General features: G+C 38.0%; 2 long non-coding RNA genes across 2 annotated transcripts in view; one reads left to right on the forward strand and one right to left on the reverse strand.

Annotated features, from left to right (window-relative positions):
- The window catches only part of LOC143648529 (uncharacterized), a 97,062-nt gene that overhangs the window by 39,070 nt on the left and 41,143 nt on the right, over positions 1 to 16,849 (reverse strand). The gene's annotated exons all lie outside the window — the stretch shown is intronic.
- Positions 1,873 to 5,536, forward strand: LOC143647979 (uncharacterized). Its single transcript, XR_013158297.1, has 3 exons — positions 1,873 to 1,963; positions 3,136 to 3,185; positions 5,380 to 5,536. It is a non-coding gene; the product is annotated as an uncharacterized LOC143647979 (long non-coding RNA).

Genomic DNA, 16,849 nt, shown 5'->3' on the forward strand with positions numbered 1-16,849 from the left:
TGGGTGAGAGGAGCATCCCTTTCCTGAATCAGAATTCTATGTCAGGAACATGGGCAGAGTTCCTATGCTCTCTTGTTACCTAGAAGGCTTTCTATTTGGGCCCTGCAGAAATGAGACGAGCCCTTTCCTACATTCCCTGCCCAGGTCTTAAACATTCTGAACAGATAAAGCACGTGGATCTGTAAAACCCCTGATGGGCACTGCAAACCCACAGCAGTCTTCCTAACCAAATCCCTGCTTATGTTGCATTAATTATGAGAATTACCTCTTGCAAAATATAGTCACCTACCACCACCAGGTATAGCTTTTCAGATGTCACCTGGCTTTATCCCACATATATTATGAGAATTTGAGTCTCCAATTACATGTCAAAAAAGTAGAGTTGTTACATAGGTGTTGATGTCAAAAAGTACCAGCTGTCAGTGGAAGAATAGCTGCCAGGTTCTCTGTGGGTAAAGGCCTTCAAGTTCTGAACACAGGAGACAATAGCAGAGGATGGAGAGAGGAGCTCCCTTTCTGCTCTCTAGCAGGTGGCTTGCTCCTTCCCACAGCACAGCTATTTGTATTCCTACTTCCTTCAGCCTGGAAGTTTGTAGAAAACTTTTACCAGATTCAGCAAATTTGCTACCATGGCTTTTGGGAGTTTTCCCTTCTGTTTCTACCACTGGTTATGTATCAGTGGGAAGTTGAGTGAGGCAAGTTAATTATAGTCTTTTTCTTTAAAAAGTAAGAAGTCAGTAAATAAATTCTTTCTATTGATGAAATGCAAAAAAAGAAAACCAAATCAAGCAGGTAATAAATACTGTATACAAGATGGGATTTTTTTTCCAAATTATTCTGAAAAAAATTTAAATCATGGATATTTTCTATAATCTATTTTATCTTTTACTAAGCAAGGCATTTAAATACATACTAAGGATCAATTAAACAGAAAAAGTAAACATGTCATAAAAATCACACTAGTTGTGACACCATAGTTTATGAGGAAAGTATAGATATTACCTTTGAATCAAATAGACTGGGTGCTGACTTCTCCTAGATGAATCCAGGAATAAAACTTTATCACTCACCTGAAAAAGTCATTGTCTTTTAATAATAAATACTTGGGTGAGTCAGGTGTAATGGTAAATAATTGGATTGCAGGGACACATTCATTTAAATTGATTTCAGTTATTACTAAGAACATGTTCAAAAAGTACTGTGTTCTAGTTGTCCTAAATTCCACATATAACATATTCTAAACATTTTTTTCATGAATCAGAATATCTGATTCTATATCCAATTAATATGAAATATATGATCATGGATCAGTGACCCTTGTACCATTTTTAAAATGGTATGCCATGATTTATTTCACATATTAGGGATAAAACACCTAATTGTCCTAGACACCTTGCAAATGCTTACTAAATATTATTTTTCCCCTGGATCATGAAAGCATTCTAATAAAGCATTCTAATATTCTAAAATTACATGATTTTAGTTTGTAAGCATGAGAGGGTCCATGGAAATGTACTGATATTTCCTCAGCACAAACACTTCAAAGCAAATCTCTGTTCCACAAGAATGAGAAAACACTCAACATGACAGCCAGGTTTAACAGCTTTCAAGATTAACATAAGAATATGCAATAGCCATGTTCAGTAGTCTCTATCTCTGCACCTGTGTTCATCCACTGAGTCAGATAATTGATGAAATTCTCCATTCAAGTTATCTGTGCAATGATGGGATTTGATATTTTTCATCCTATAGAGGACAGGATTAGAAGAACAATGTTTCATTTCCTCAAACTGTTTCCCTATTATCTAGCTGGCAGGCTTTGTTCCCCAGTTGCTATAACAAAGTCTCACACACTAGATGGCTTAAAACAACAGAGATATATTTTCTCACAGTTCTGGAAACTAAAGGTCTGCAATCTGTGGGGAGAATCCTTCCTTGCCTCTTCCTAGCTTCTCACCAGAAGGTGAGTGGATTGTCAGTGATCCTTGAACCTCAATCTCTACCCTGCCTTTATCATCACATGGCATTTTCCCCTACATCTATCTGTGTCTGTATCCAAGTGTTCTCTTCTTAAGGACACCCGTGACATTGGTTTAAAGGCCCACCTTCACCAAGTGCTTTCACTTTAAGTTGACTAATTCCATTCACAATGACTGTCTTTCCAAATAAGGTCACTTTCACACGCACTGAGGGTTAGGACTGTTACAAATATTTTTGTGGGACACAATTCAACCCACAACATGAGCTTATTGAGATTGTAACAGATAAATTTCTGCAATGGGACACAGCAAGGACAGTGAGTTAAAATTATTCTTACCAAATTCATGGTAACTGAATTGGAGTGTTCAACAGAGTATCTTACTTTATTCTCTAGTTTCCCCCCTGCAAAGAAAACATTAATGTTTGGCTTGTGACAACCTCCTCTGCTATTGTGGATATATCAGTGTCTAATATACCTTGCAGAAGAATCTTTGCAATGAACCATAGAAAAGAGAAAGACTATGTCCTACACCCTCTGTTTGAGAGGTGTAATATTCTAATCCTTCCACTTTCTGAGAAGGATGAATGACAGTCATAGATATAGAATTGTGATCCAAAAATCATTGTCCCTTCTTAGTATATGGCAAAGGAAGACATATGAAATAATTCTAGTTCTAAGAATTACAAGGACAAGCTATAAACTACTTCCGAGAATGGGTTTCCTCATCTTTATTTTCAACCATGGGTACTTCCTTTGGTGTTTTGTAAATAATCTTAGGGAAATAAGAGTTTGGCCATTAATCCAGTGAATCGCATGTGGAGGACTTTTTTTTTTTTTGTCTGAATTATCAAATCCAGTAGAGAATATCAGCAACTTGACCAAACAATAAGCAAAATCAAATTTCATTCTGTAGAAGCTTTAGACTTCAAGCTCCTGCCAAAAGTTACTGTCAGTGATAGTCAGAATGTGTCATTTCTGATCACAAAATCTCCTTGACCTTTTGTTCTTCTCTCATTATGCTCTTTGCCAAAAATATTTCCTCCATTCTTACCTTTACCACTGAGAATCATACCCATGTTCATATTTCATTCTGGAACTCTCTCCTGATTATTAGTTCATTATTCACAAGTGCCTTTTATGTGCCTTCACTGCAGATATTTGCTGTAATTGATGATTTTGGAGAAGACAAGGGAAGAAACCAAGGGTAAGCTCTGCTTTTAAAAAATAAGGGCTCTGCCTTAGATTCCTGTCACCCTCTGAGGTAGATTGCAGGGGTGACAATGGGTAGCTGTTTTTTAAAAAACATTTTCAATCGCATGAGTGCCTGTGAAGGTATTTGGCTAAGACTTGATCATTGAAAATTAAAGAGGTTATTTTGGTCCAGGGCTTTTTGCAGTGGATAATCATGGTCAATTGTCAGCACTGTTCAAAAAACAAGACACCCATAACACAGCAACAAAGAAATATAGTGTGCCTCCTTTAAACCTGCCAATTTTAATTATGCCGTCTTTTCCACGAAGCAGGTAGAACTACAGTGAAATGTGGCCGAGGTAATTGACTTATTGGAAGATATTTTTACTTAATATTGTTCAATGAGAGTTCATTTCTTTATACAGAAGCCATATTTTGCAAAATATGTGGGAAAATACATAACATCCTCCTAATTCCTCAAGAACTTAAATAAATTTAAAAACAAAGTTATCTAATAACTATTCAGAAAATTGGCTCAGACTGCAACATGTGAAGTGCTATGAAAATGTGAATTAACCTTAACAGCTGTCACCAGTGTTATTAGTTGGGGAATTCTTTTTTTTTAAGAAAAACTCCTACAATAGCCACAGGAGGACAGTAATTAGCAGGGGACTGAGAAAATTAAATGCATCAGAATTGTATAGAAATGAATAGGATTTGTATGTGCAAGAGCAAAGGAGAGAAACTGGAGAACATGAAAACAGGAGCAAGAGAGAAGACAACTAATTAGCGTGATGTGAGACTGGACCCTTTGTAGGCAGAATGCATCACAGAACAGTGTTTAGTATTCGATTTTAAACCATTTATATCACCACAGTAGCAACCTAGGTCATCCCTCCAGAACATCTGTAAAGAGCACTATGCCCTCAGATGGCTTCTGGGAGTGGTGTGTGTGTGTGTGTGTGTGTGTGTGTGTCTGTCCGTCTGTCTGTCTGTGTATGTGTGTGTGCATGTGCATGTGTACATAGGTATCTATAGGTTTGTGTGTGTGTGTCCTTAAAAAAAAGGAGTGTGTGCAAGGGTAGTGGTAGAATTCTCACCTGCCAGGTGGGAGACCTGGGTTCAATTCTCAATCCATGCACTTCCAAAAACACAAACAAAATTTCAACAAATGGAGCTGCAATAATGGGATACTCACATGAAAAAATAATGAGATGTGAGCCCACCATACAGCATAAAATAAATAAATAAATAAAAGAAACATTAAGAAAAGGACAGAGCAGAGTTCAGTATCTGAGTCAACAAGGATTAGAACAGGTTCAATACTAACTCAGTCGGGGCAGGAGTTTGAAAATATTGCTTATAACCTCGCCAACCTTATCTCCTTTCACTTCCTCTTACTGACTCTGCTCCAGCCTCACTGACCTTCCTGCAGTTCATCACACACACCAAGCAGGCTGCTACCTCAGGGCCTTTGCACCATCTAGAAAGACCTCCTCCAATGCACTCAAGGCCACCTCCCTCACCTTCTCTACCAATTTTCTCAAATGCCACCTTCTAACTGAGGCTTACACTGACCACTCTATTTAATATTGTCACTCTTGCAACTGGGCTATTGCTCTCTCTTACTCTGCTATATATTTTTTTCACAGCAATCCTCAATTCTAATATATGATATAGTTTTATTTTATGTTATATTTATGATGCATCATATTGTCTGTCTTTCCTAATAAGAATGTAAGCTCCATGAGGGCAGAGAATATTTTATCTGCTTTATTCACAGAAGGGCTCCAAGCTTCCAGAATGGTGTCTGGCCCATAGTGGGAACTTGACATTTCTTGAATGAATGAATAAGTGAATGAGTGACAGTTAGTATAATTTTACATAGGTTTCTGGTATTATTTTTCCCTTTCCTTTAAGAAAAGTTCAAAAAGTACATTGAGAGGTTTAAACAAGTATTATCTTATACAACCCTATCTTTACAAAATTATTAACTCCATTTTATCATAAAGAAAATCATGGTTCTGTGATTAAATAAAAGATCACAACTAGTAAGCCGCAGAACAAAGAATCAAATCCAAATCTATTGAAATCTAAAGACAATTTCTTTTATTTTTCCCTTATGTAATCTTGCTCAATGTTTATTGTACTTTAAATATATCAACATTATGTAGAATTTTCTTTCTTTTTTTTTTACCCATGGGCAGGCACTGGGAATCGAACCCGGGTCCCCGGCATGACAGGGGAGAACTCTGCCTGCTGAACCACCATGGCCTGCCCAGAATTTTTTTAATTAAGGAAAATCTGATGAATAAAAATCAATCCCTGTTTGTATGTTTATAAAAAGTGAGATAATGGACATACTGTTTTATGGCTTGCTTTTTAAATTCAATACATATAAAAGATATTTTCTAATAATACATAAGTATTTCCATGAAGTATTTTTCTATAATATTATTCTGACTAGGTATCAAAGTATTTTAGTTTATGTCTTTGTAAAATAAAATTTTCTTGATTAGATCTCTTTCTTGTGATAGTTCTGTAATCTCCTTGTTTCTCTGTTATAAATAATGAAAGTATCTTTGTTTACCTCACTGATGATTTTTTTAGATGCATTCTAAACTGTTGAGTCAATGAGTGTGCTTATTTTCAAGAATTTTGTCACATGCCCCTTGAGAAGTCTCACACCAAATTACATTCTAAGCAAGTTTATAAGACTGCCCATTTCCTAAATCCTTGCAGAGTACTGTTTTCTAAAATCTTTGTCAATTTGCTATTTGAAAGCTATAATCTCCTCTTCATTTATATTTTTGATACTTAATGAGGTTGACAATTATTTCTAATACAGATTGACCTCTATAGTTCTTCTTTTCTAAATAACCTGGTTAAATCCTCTGCTAATATTTGATTGACTCTTCAACATTTTCTCTTTCAAAACACTTATCTATAAAATTAGAATGTAAGTAGTGTTGATGCTTTATTGGGTCAATAGATAATACCCATATTCTTCTTCAATTAAGAAAACAATTGAAAGAGATCCAAGAATCAGCAATCAGAGATCAAAATATTAACTTCGTGATTAATAAATCTGATGTAGGATGAATTTTAGGGGTAAGGGCCAAATGGGCTTGGAAATACTGTCTCCATCAAGTGTGGATCTTGTACAACCAAACAGAGAGAAGTTTGGATCTGCGCAGCAACACACTTTCCCAGGACTATGGTGTCACTGGAATCCAGGGCAAATGGGGAAGAAGATGCAGGCTGAATCTCTAGGACTTCCAACTTTTTATAATATGCCCAAATAAATTAAAAATGTGGGCTAAAACTTTCTTTGACCAAGTATTTAACATATCCTCCATAGGGTCAAGTGAATAAGAGATAGGACAAGAGATTGTGAAGATTAACTTTGGAATGTTCATGGAATGGAAACATGCAGACAGAGGATAACATATTTCCATCTAACATTTATGGGTTTTGTGTTCTGTAATCCACTTGTCAATGGCTAATAAGGAAGAGGATTTCCCCTTTAGTGAAGGAGACCAGCCTTCTTTGGAGGCAAGTTACTTTCACTTTTAAAGGCCAATTCTCCCAATAACAACTACCACTCTTTTGGCTGTCTTCTTAGGCCCATTGATGAGCAATCTATATTTCTCTCTCTCCCCAGGAAGCTAGGAAATGGGTTAGAACACTAATGAATCCAAAAATAACACTACATCTAAACCTAAAATTCACTCCCTACTCTATTTCTCATTATGATTACCCATAACAGCTAATGTAGATCACAAGAAGTGATGTAATAAAGTCAAATGCCATAAAGATACTCCAACAATAAGTATATAAATCCTTCAGTTAGAAAATGCCAATATAAGATGCACTATTTTAATGTAATTTCTTATGATATCTCCAAGGAAAAATTGACCAACAAAACTATTTTCCTAATAACCTAAATTTAAAGGAAATTAAAAACCTAATAACATAAAGTTAAAGGAAATTAAAAACCCATAGCCTAAAATCAAATCATCTTGCTCCTATGAGTTAAAATTTTAAAATCTCTCTGAAGTACTTACATTATTGTTCAAAGAACTTAAATATTTCCTAGTTTTGTATTCAGTTCTGTATCAGCCCAAGCAGTTCTCCATGTCTGGGTGGAGTTGGTGTTGGGGACTGAATTGTGACACCCACAAAAGACATGTTTAGGTCTGAACCTGTAGTCCAGTGGGTGTGAACTCATCTGTAAAGAGGACCTTTGAAGATGTTATTAAAGAGTGCCCAATCTAAATGAGGGTGGGCCTCAATCCAGTATGGTCAAAGTCTTTATAAGCAAAGGAAATTGGATAAAAGAAGGTAAAAGCTCCTGGGAGGAGCCAGGTACTGGAAGTCAATGGACCATAGAGGAGAAAGGAGAAGATACTGCCATGTGCATTGCCATATGACGGAAAAGCCAAGGAACTCCAATTGGTCAGCCTGAAGATACCAACCCTGGAGGAAACAAGTCTTGTAGCCTTGGAAACCGTGAGCTTATAATAAATTCCTATTGCTAAGCCAACCCACTGTATGGGATTTGTTTGGGCAGCTAAGAAACTAAAACACATGGGTTTCCTTCAGTGGCTATATTCTGGGCTCTGCCTCACGGTCTCCATGAGTTTTCCAGAGCCAATAAAAGCAACCAAAGAGCATTCTCATAAAGGATTTATGATGGAAATATGTTCTATCATATCTGGAAAAGTGAGTGCATCTATGCATCCCACTTCCTCTCTCAGAGATACTTAGAGATTTCTGCCTACTTGTAAAGTTTAGAAAATTCCTGCAGTGATAGCCTTAGCTCACTGTTTTTTTTTTTTTTTTGAGGTACCTTTTGATGAACCCCAAATATTCAGATCTTTATCATTTCAACTTCCCCTTTCAACCTTGGTTTCCTGTCCTCTAATTGCACTTGTTCTAGACATTTTGCTATATGTTCTTGTTCACTGGACACAGTAACTTCTTATATTCTTATAAACAAATTCTTATATTTCCTGGCATTTGCCTTTTGCCAGGAAAATGGCTAGGCGCATGAATGCTGTTTCATGGGAATTCCCCTGGCTTCCCCCAGTAGGTTGGTGAACTATATCTGCTGGTAAGATTTCTGCAGTTTGTGGCCCTGGAGGCCTCATGAAGACCAATGTCTCTGACAAGTGTCCTGCAAGACAGGATTGCTCAACTTTCAATGTTCTAGATGGTGGGCATACACTTCTGCTGCATCTTTCTTGCCTAAGTGAAATGTATTCAAACTTAGTTTATTCTCTTAGGAAAAAAAAAAGACCTTGAGATAAAGATGAAATGCAGATAGATTATTTGGGAGGTGATCCCAGAAAGAACAAACGGGGATAGGAGAAAAGCCTGTAAAGTTTGCATTAATGAACAAGTTACTAGTGTAGACAATAGGGGTCCAGTTCCACGGGGATCCATTGAAATCCAGTGTAGATCATACCTCACAGTCACCTTGCTGGAGAGTAGAGAGGCTGGTACCCTTATTCTTAGGTCCCTAGCCCCCATCAGCTGAGAGTTGCCCTGAGTGCATTTATAAACCTGCTCCTTCATTTCCAGGGCTCTGGGCAAGATTTCAGACAGAGAAGGGAGAGACAAACAGAGCTGGAAGTAGAAAGCTGTGAGCATCGTTGTAGCCGTGAGAATTAGAAAGTAGAATTAGAAAGTAGAATTAGGAAGTAGAAAGCTGTGAACAGCATTGTAGCTGTGAGAATCATCTACAACTGCTGGTGATTCAGGTGATCCAAGAGCATACAGGCAGATGTATCCATGGCATCTGCTACATGCCCAAGACCAGTATGTAATTTTCCTCTACTGTCCTCCTATTGTTTAAGGCAGACTCAAAAGTTGCTGGGGTTTATAATAATTGAGCTTCCTCAGGACGATTTTTGTCCTTTTCTAACATTGGCAGGACCTCAGTGCTCCTTTCCTTTTAGTTCCTTTCACCTACTGGCCCAGACACTTTTTCATGCTTTGAAGCATATCACACATAGTATGATAGATTTTGAAACATATACAATGAATGCTACATCTGTTAAAAGCATCACTTATACAAACAGAGCTTTTCCACCTGAACTTGAATTGGATCACTGCATTCAGGAGTGGCTCTCTTATTAGAGCAACATCTAATCCGGTATTGTTCTGACCCAATCCTTTTCTTTTTTATTTTTAACTTTTTTTTATTGTATAGTACAACATATATACAAAGCAAAGAAATAAAAAAGCAATAGTTTTCAAAGCACTGTTTAACAAGTAGTTAGTTACAGGACAGATGCCAGAGTTTGTCATGGGCTGTCATGCTATCCTCTCATATTTTTCCTTCTAGCTGCTCCAGAATACAGGGGGCTAGAGGGTTTGATTTTTTTTTTTATCATCACAATCAACTTTTTTTCCTTCTTTTTTTTGTGAAAGATAACACATATACAAAAAAAGCTATAAATTTCAAAGCACAGCACCACAATTAGTTGTAGAACATATTTCAGAGTGGCATGAGTTACAATTCTACAATTTTAGGTTTTACCTTTAGCTGCTCTAAAATATTGGAGACTAAAAGATATCAATTTAATGATTCAGCATTCATATTCATTTGTTAAATCCTATCTTCTCTGTATAACTCCACCATCATCTTTGATCTTTCCATCCCTCTCTTTAGGGATGTTTGTGCTATGGCAATTCTAAATTTTTCATATTGGAAAGGTCTGTCACTAATATGGGGTAGGAAGATGGAACTATCTGATGTTCTGGAGAGGCTGCGCTAGGTGTCAGGACTTACCTGGACCAGGGACCCATCTGGAGGTTGTAGGTTTCTGGAAAGTTACTCTAGTGCATGGAACCCTTGTGGAATCTTATCTATTGCCCTAGGTGTTCTTTAGGATTGGCTGGAATGGTCCTGATTGGGGGTTGGCGGGTTACGATAGGTAGCAAATTCTAACTCAATCTTGCATAAGAGTAGCCTCTCGACTCTATTTGAACTCTCTCAGCCACTGATACTTTATTAGTTACACTTCTTTTCCCCCTTTTGGTCAGGTTGGAATTGTTGATCCCACAGTGCCAAGTCTGGAGTCATTCCTGGGAGTCATCTCCCACACCGCCAGGGACGCTTTCACTCCTGGGTGTCATGTCCCACATAGGAGGGAGGGCAATGATTTCAGTTGCACAGCTGGGCTTAGAGAGAGAGTGAGGCCACATCTGAGCAACAAAAGAGGTCCTCCAGAAGTAACTCTTAGGCATGCCTACAGGTAGTCTAAATTTCTCCACTCCCTGCATAAGCTTCACAAAAGTAAACTTCATGATTGAGGGCATGACCTATTGATTTGGGTGTCCCTGAAGTTTGACACAGTATCAGGGGATTCCCTGATGGTAAGGTTTAGTAGTTCCACAGTCTTTCTCCTATCCCTCAGGGGACTTTGCCAATACTTTTTAATTATCTCCTTAATATACTCTAAGTCAATAATAATCCCTTTTATTTTAGATTGAATTATATATCCCCTTGTCATGGTGAAGTTCATATATCAACTAGGCCAGGTGGTTGGGCAAGCGCTGGCCTGTCTGTTGCTATGAGGACATTTCATGGACTTAAATCATGACCACATTGGCAGCATCCATGGCTGATTGCATTTGCAACCAGCTAAGGAGAATATCTTCTACAATGAGTGATGTTTAATCTAATCACCAGAAAGCTTTTAAGGAGGACTCAGAAGAGACGATCACTCTTCCTGCTTCAGCCAACCAACCTCTCCTGAGAGTTTGTTGAGGGCTTCATTGGAGCTGCCAGCTCACAGCCTGCCCTACAGACCTTGGACTCCACATCCCCACAGTTATTTGAAACACTTTTATAAATTTTATGTTTATAGATATCACCTGCTGATTCTGTTTCTCTAGAGAACCCTAGCTGATATACGCCTCATCAAAGACATGTTCTTAATCTTACTCTCACTCTGTGGATGTGAGCCCATTGTAAATAGGACCTTTGGAAGAAGGTGTTTTTAGTTACGCGATGGTCAACTGTATTAAGATGGCCTTAAGCCATAATACTGGAGGCTCTATAAAGAGACATTAGAAAAACCCACAGAAAGAAAACAAAAAGTGGAATTCAGCAGAAACAAGAATAGCAGATGCAAGGAGAGAGAGAGAGAGAGAGAGAGAGAGAGATGGGAGTCAGAAATGTAAGCCAAGAAACCCCAAGGATTGTAACAAACCACGACCAGAACACTATAGCCTTCAGGGAAGAAAGCACACCTTGCCGATACCTTGATTTTGAACTTCTTTCCTCTGACACCGTGTGTGTGTGTGTGGGGGGGGGGGGGGGTTCAAGCTGTTTGTACCCAAGAAAAACAGGTTCTTAAATTTAATCCATCCCTGTGGATATAAACGCATTGTAAATGTCCCACTTCAGTCAGGATAGGTCATAATCTTATTTCTGGAGGCATTTATAAGAGAATGAAATTCAGACACAGAGAGAGAAAGCCACAGAAGCCACAGAAGCTGAAATCAACAAAACCTGGAAGAGAAAGAAGAAACCAGCAGACACTGCCATGTGCCTTGCATGAGACAGAGGAGCCAAGGATCACCTGCAGCCAGTTCAGGAAATGAGCATTGCATTGATGGTGCCTTCATTTGGGCATTTTCCTGGCCTCAAACTGTAAGCTAATAAATTTCCATTGTTCAAACCAAACTATTTCATAATATCTGCTTTGAGCAGCCTGGGAAAGCAAAACAATTGGGAAGGTTTACAATTTTTTTCCATGCTATGAATGTGCTATTATAAACCACTTCTCCAAAATGCTTTTGTTGGTGGAATGAATTGTCAGGAATTTTCCTCGTCTTTTCCATAGTTATTGATCTATTCTAGCATTCCTTTCCTTCAAGGAATACTTTAAGTGAACTTTTTTTATTTGAGAAAATTTTCTAGAAATTATGTTTTATATGAAATTTTCTTATTGATTCAAGTAAAAATACCTTTAAAATTTTCAGGGATTACAATATTTAATCATCCAAATATAAACTATTGCTGTACACTTTTGTGATATACCGGAACTGGAATAGCTTTTAAAGGGGGAATTTAAGTTACAAGTTTACAGTTCTAAGGAAGTGAAAGCATCCAAATTAAGGCACCCAAAACAGGTTCCCTTCACTCAAGAGAGGCCAATGGATCAGGAGCACTTCTGTCAGCTGGGTAGTCATATAACTGGCATCTGCCAGTCCCTTGCTCCTGGGCCCATTGCTTTCAGCTTGTTTTGTTTTGTTTTTTTAATATGTTTATTGTACACAACAAACACACAAACATTCTTGACATACAAACATTCTATACATGGTGTACAATCAATAGTTCAAAATGTCACCATATAGTTGTGTATTCATCACCATGATAATTTTTTTTTGAAAATTTGTATCTCTCCAGCAAAAGAAATAAAAAAGAAAAAACGCATACCTGTCATACTCCTTACTCCTCCCTCTCACCGACCACTAGTATTTCAATCTACTCAATTTATTTTAACCTTTGTTCCCCCTATTATTAGTTTTTTATCCATATTTTTACTCATCTTTTACCATAGACAAAAGCAGCATCAGACACAAGGTTTTCACAATCACACAGTCTCATTGCCAAAGTTGTATCGTTATACAAGTATCTTCAAGAAATGGTCAGTCTCTGTCATGTGGAGGTTTCTCATTTTGCTTCTCCAGGGCTGGTTTTCACCTCTTGGCTCCCCTTGGCTCTCTCCAGACTCTGGCTTGCTTAACATCTGCTGGGCTCCAAGCATCTCCACACATCTGTGTCTTTGTTCTTTACATGTCCACATCTGTGTCAGCTCTGCTGTGAAGTTTCTGTCAGTTCTAAAGCTTCTGTCATTTCTCTCATTTCTGGTGTATTTGGCATTTTTGTCGGCTCTCTCCATTGTCTCTGAGGCCTCCTCTTTTAAAGACTCTAGTAATCTAATCAAGCCCCACTAAGAATGGGTGGGGTCACATTTCCATCTAATCAAAAGCTAATACCCACAATTGGGCAGGTCACATGTCCATGAAGATAATCTAATCAAAATATTCCAGCCTACATGGTTAAATCAGGATTAAAAGAAAGAGTTGCCCTCAAAAGATTGAATCAGGATTAACACATGGCTTTTCTAGGGTGCATAATATTTTCAAATCTGCACATGCCACCTTCTGGAGTCCAAAAAAGATGTATTTTTTCCATATACAGCATACATTCACTCCATTACGATATCACAAAGCCTTGAACCATTTCAGTAACAATACAAATAATTCAAGGTTAAAACCAGTTACATGTTACAGGCATGGTCTCTTCTAAGGCAAACATTTTCTTCTGGTTCTGGACCTGTGAAATTTAGAACAAGTTTTCTGCTGCCAACATCAAAAGCAGGGACAGTCATAAGATACACACTCTCATTTCCAAAGAGGGATATGGGAAGGAACACAGCGGTCACCAGACCCATACAAATCCAAAAATCTGCAGGGAAAACTCCGTTAGATTTCAATGTCTGAGAGTCATTTATATCCTCAGGGCTTTAGAAAGTGGCAGCCCCACCCTTTCCAAGGGACTAAGCAGTGGCCTTGCTCTCTCTTTCCAAATACTGGGCTGTGTTTCAATACTGGGGCTTGTTGAGGGGACTATCTTTTTACCGGCTCTACCCTTCCCATACATCGGGGCTGCATGCAGGCTCTCTGCCACCTCTGGGGCACATACTCAAACCCTCCAGAACAATGGGGAGGCAGCCAGGCTCTCCCTAATCCCTAGTTTATATGCTCCAGCCTCCCTGAGGTCTGAGGTGGCACAGCCTTTCCTGAACAATGATGCAGGTGGCTACCTCCTGCTTCTGGAGAAAACTCACCCTCTCCACATGTATAGGTGGGTCCACTCTCCTGGCCCAAGGTTTCCTGGTTCCACTTCAAATTCCTAAATTCCTTTCATAACAAGGTCCAAAAGTCTTTTGTGTGTTCATTTTAAGCTCAGTATATTGCTTATTCTATTCTCCTGACTGTTTATTCATCCAACAGTGATCCCTCACATAAATTCTGATATGCAAGGAAAAATCAAGAACTAAGAAATGGATAACATGTTGTTAAACAAGCACTGACCATATTAACAATAATAAATGTACCTTGCAGAGTTAGGGAAAAATATATAGTCTTATATATGCCCAAATAACAAATAAATTGGGAAAGGAAATAATATTATAAGTTTCTCATATGGTCGAAAAGGAAGATGAAATTCTTGATTAGCTTCATACCTCAATTAGTTAAGGATGCATGTTTAATTTCTCAGGTAAATACCAAGAAAATAGAAACAATATATAACATCCAAAAGAGTAAAAATGGAAAAGAATGCATGCTAAAAAACATAAATTCAATCTAAGAGAAAGCAAGAAATTAGAAAAAGAAACATAGAATAGACAGAAGAAATAGAAGGTACAAAATAAGGTGTTTTGTTAAATCCAAATATATCAATAATAATGAATATAAATGATATTTTCACATTGGATTTTAAAAGTGTCCAAATATATGCTATTTATAAGAAACCAACTACTGGAAAGGATATTGAAATGTTGAAAATAATAGAATAGAAAATCATATACCTTGAAAACATAAAGGAAAAAAAACTTGTATAACTATTAATATTAAGAAATAGAGACTTTAAAACAAACATTATTTACATGTGATAAAAAGGGCCACATGAAAACAGTAAAAGATTCAACTCACTAGTTTGACACAAATTTGAAGTTTTATGCACCTAATACCATGTATTCAAAAAACAGAGCAAAAAATTACCAGAGCTACAAGGAGAAATAGACAAACTCTCATTCAGAGCTCTATTACACACCTTTTATATGAGTTGAAAGAACAAGCAGACACACAAATCAATAAAGGACTTAGAAGAATTGAATAGTACAGTTATCACATTAGACTATCTCAATCATCTATCTAACTAACTGACTAACTAACATGTATCTATGATCACACCAACTTCAGAATGTGTCATTTTTTAAAGAACACTGAATAATTAGAAAAGCCGACCTTGTACTGGTCATAAAGCAAGTCTTTTAACAGTTTAAAGATTTAAACCATATGCATCAGAGGTTGGCAAACGATGAGCCACAGGCCAAATCCAGTCTGCTGTTGGCTGTTGTGAACAACGTTTTATTGGAACACCACCACACACTTTCCTTCACCATTGTCCACAGCTGCGTTTGAATTGCAGTGGCAGAATTGAGTAGTTACTGTATGACCCTCACCATTTTGGGTTTTGCTAGTTTAGCGATCTTGGTTTCTAATGAAGGAATATTTCCACCAGGGGATACAGTAATAAAATTTTGCTAAGCTGAAGTTGAGGCTATCACCTGGCCACATAAATCAACAGGCAAAGAAGGGCATTAATGCCTTGTCTGGGATGATTCATCTGAACTATCTAGAGGAAACGGGTTGCCAATGTAACAAAGGGTGTTAAAAAATAATAATAATAAAAAAAGATGTCAAGAATGTGGGAATTTCCCAGGGTATCTCAGAATTCCCGTGTCCTGTGATAAAACCTTCGTGAAAAACAACTACACTCCAGTAGAGACAGGACTGGGAAAGGCCAAGATGCTTCACAAAAGAAGGCTGAGTCACCCACCCAGCAAGGAATCATGATCCACCGATATTCTTTTTGAGGACAAACCAAATATGGAAATGGAAGAAGAAATTTATAAATACCTGTGATAGCCACACGACCAGTTACAGAAACAAAACCGCACTTATTCTGAATGTTTTCCTTAATCCAAAATGAATATATTAGCATATAATAAGAAATCCTTATTTCTCCTCTTCCTTTACTCTATCATCTAATATTTGTGTTAATAGTAGCTAACCTTATATACTGGTATTTAAGATTTGAAGATTCCAAAGAGAGTATCTTAAATTTCAGCTAACAGAAAAGTGAACCTCACTTCAAAATTGATAGTCATCTGAGAGTTTGTATCCTCTTTTGGGGAATGGGTTAGCAAGTTTTCAGTTGTACGGAGGATAGTTTGATGAAGTTAGGCAGAAGTATGGTTTTCTATTGTTTTTATTTAGAAGTTTAGATATGTTAGAAGAGATATGTAGGGATGCCAAGTGGACAAGGGATGGACTGTGGTGGTTTTGTATTTTTTTCAACATAGCTATGACTGTGGCTACATTCTCAGAATTCCCTTCTTTCTATGCTTCCAGGTTAAGGTTAGTCACAAGCTAACTCGGTGTGAGGTTGGGGAGCAGAAGTGAAACGCAGACATTACGCTCTGCTCTGAAGGCTGGTAAAGGGCAACTCATGTGCGCTGTTGCGGGTCCCCTGGCTCCCCTCGCTGGCACGAGCCGGAGCTGGGCCCATGGCTCCTCCAGCACCTGCAGGAACACCCCCTTCCATTCTCTGAGCCCTGAGCTAGACTCCTGAGCAGCTCTATGACAAGGGCTTAAGAGCCTTGGGCAGGTAACTTGTGCAGCTGAGGGTGGAGACAGCGTGAAGCAGATGTGGGTTCCAGGTTGTTGTTCAGTGTTCCATTTGACCTTACAGATTCCAGTTTGTCCGCACTTTACCCAGCCTTTTTTCCCAGCTATTAGACCTGCTGATCTACAGTAATTTCAGGTCCACTGCTACTTAGGAGGCACACCCTTTCATAGGCT

The sequence above is a fragment of the Tamandua tetradactyla genome, chromosome 10, assembly GCF_023851605.1.
Source record: "Tamandua tetradactyla isolate mTamTet1 chromosome 10, mTamTet1.pri, whole genome shotgun sequence".
In the NCBI taxonomy this organism is placed as follows: domain Eukaryota; kingdom Metazoa; phylum Chordata; class Mammalia; order Pilosa; family Myrmecophagidae; genus Tamandua; species Tamandua tetradactyla.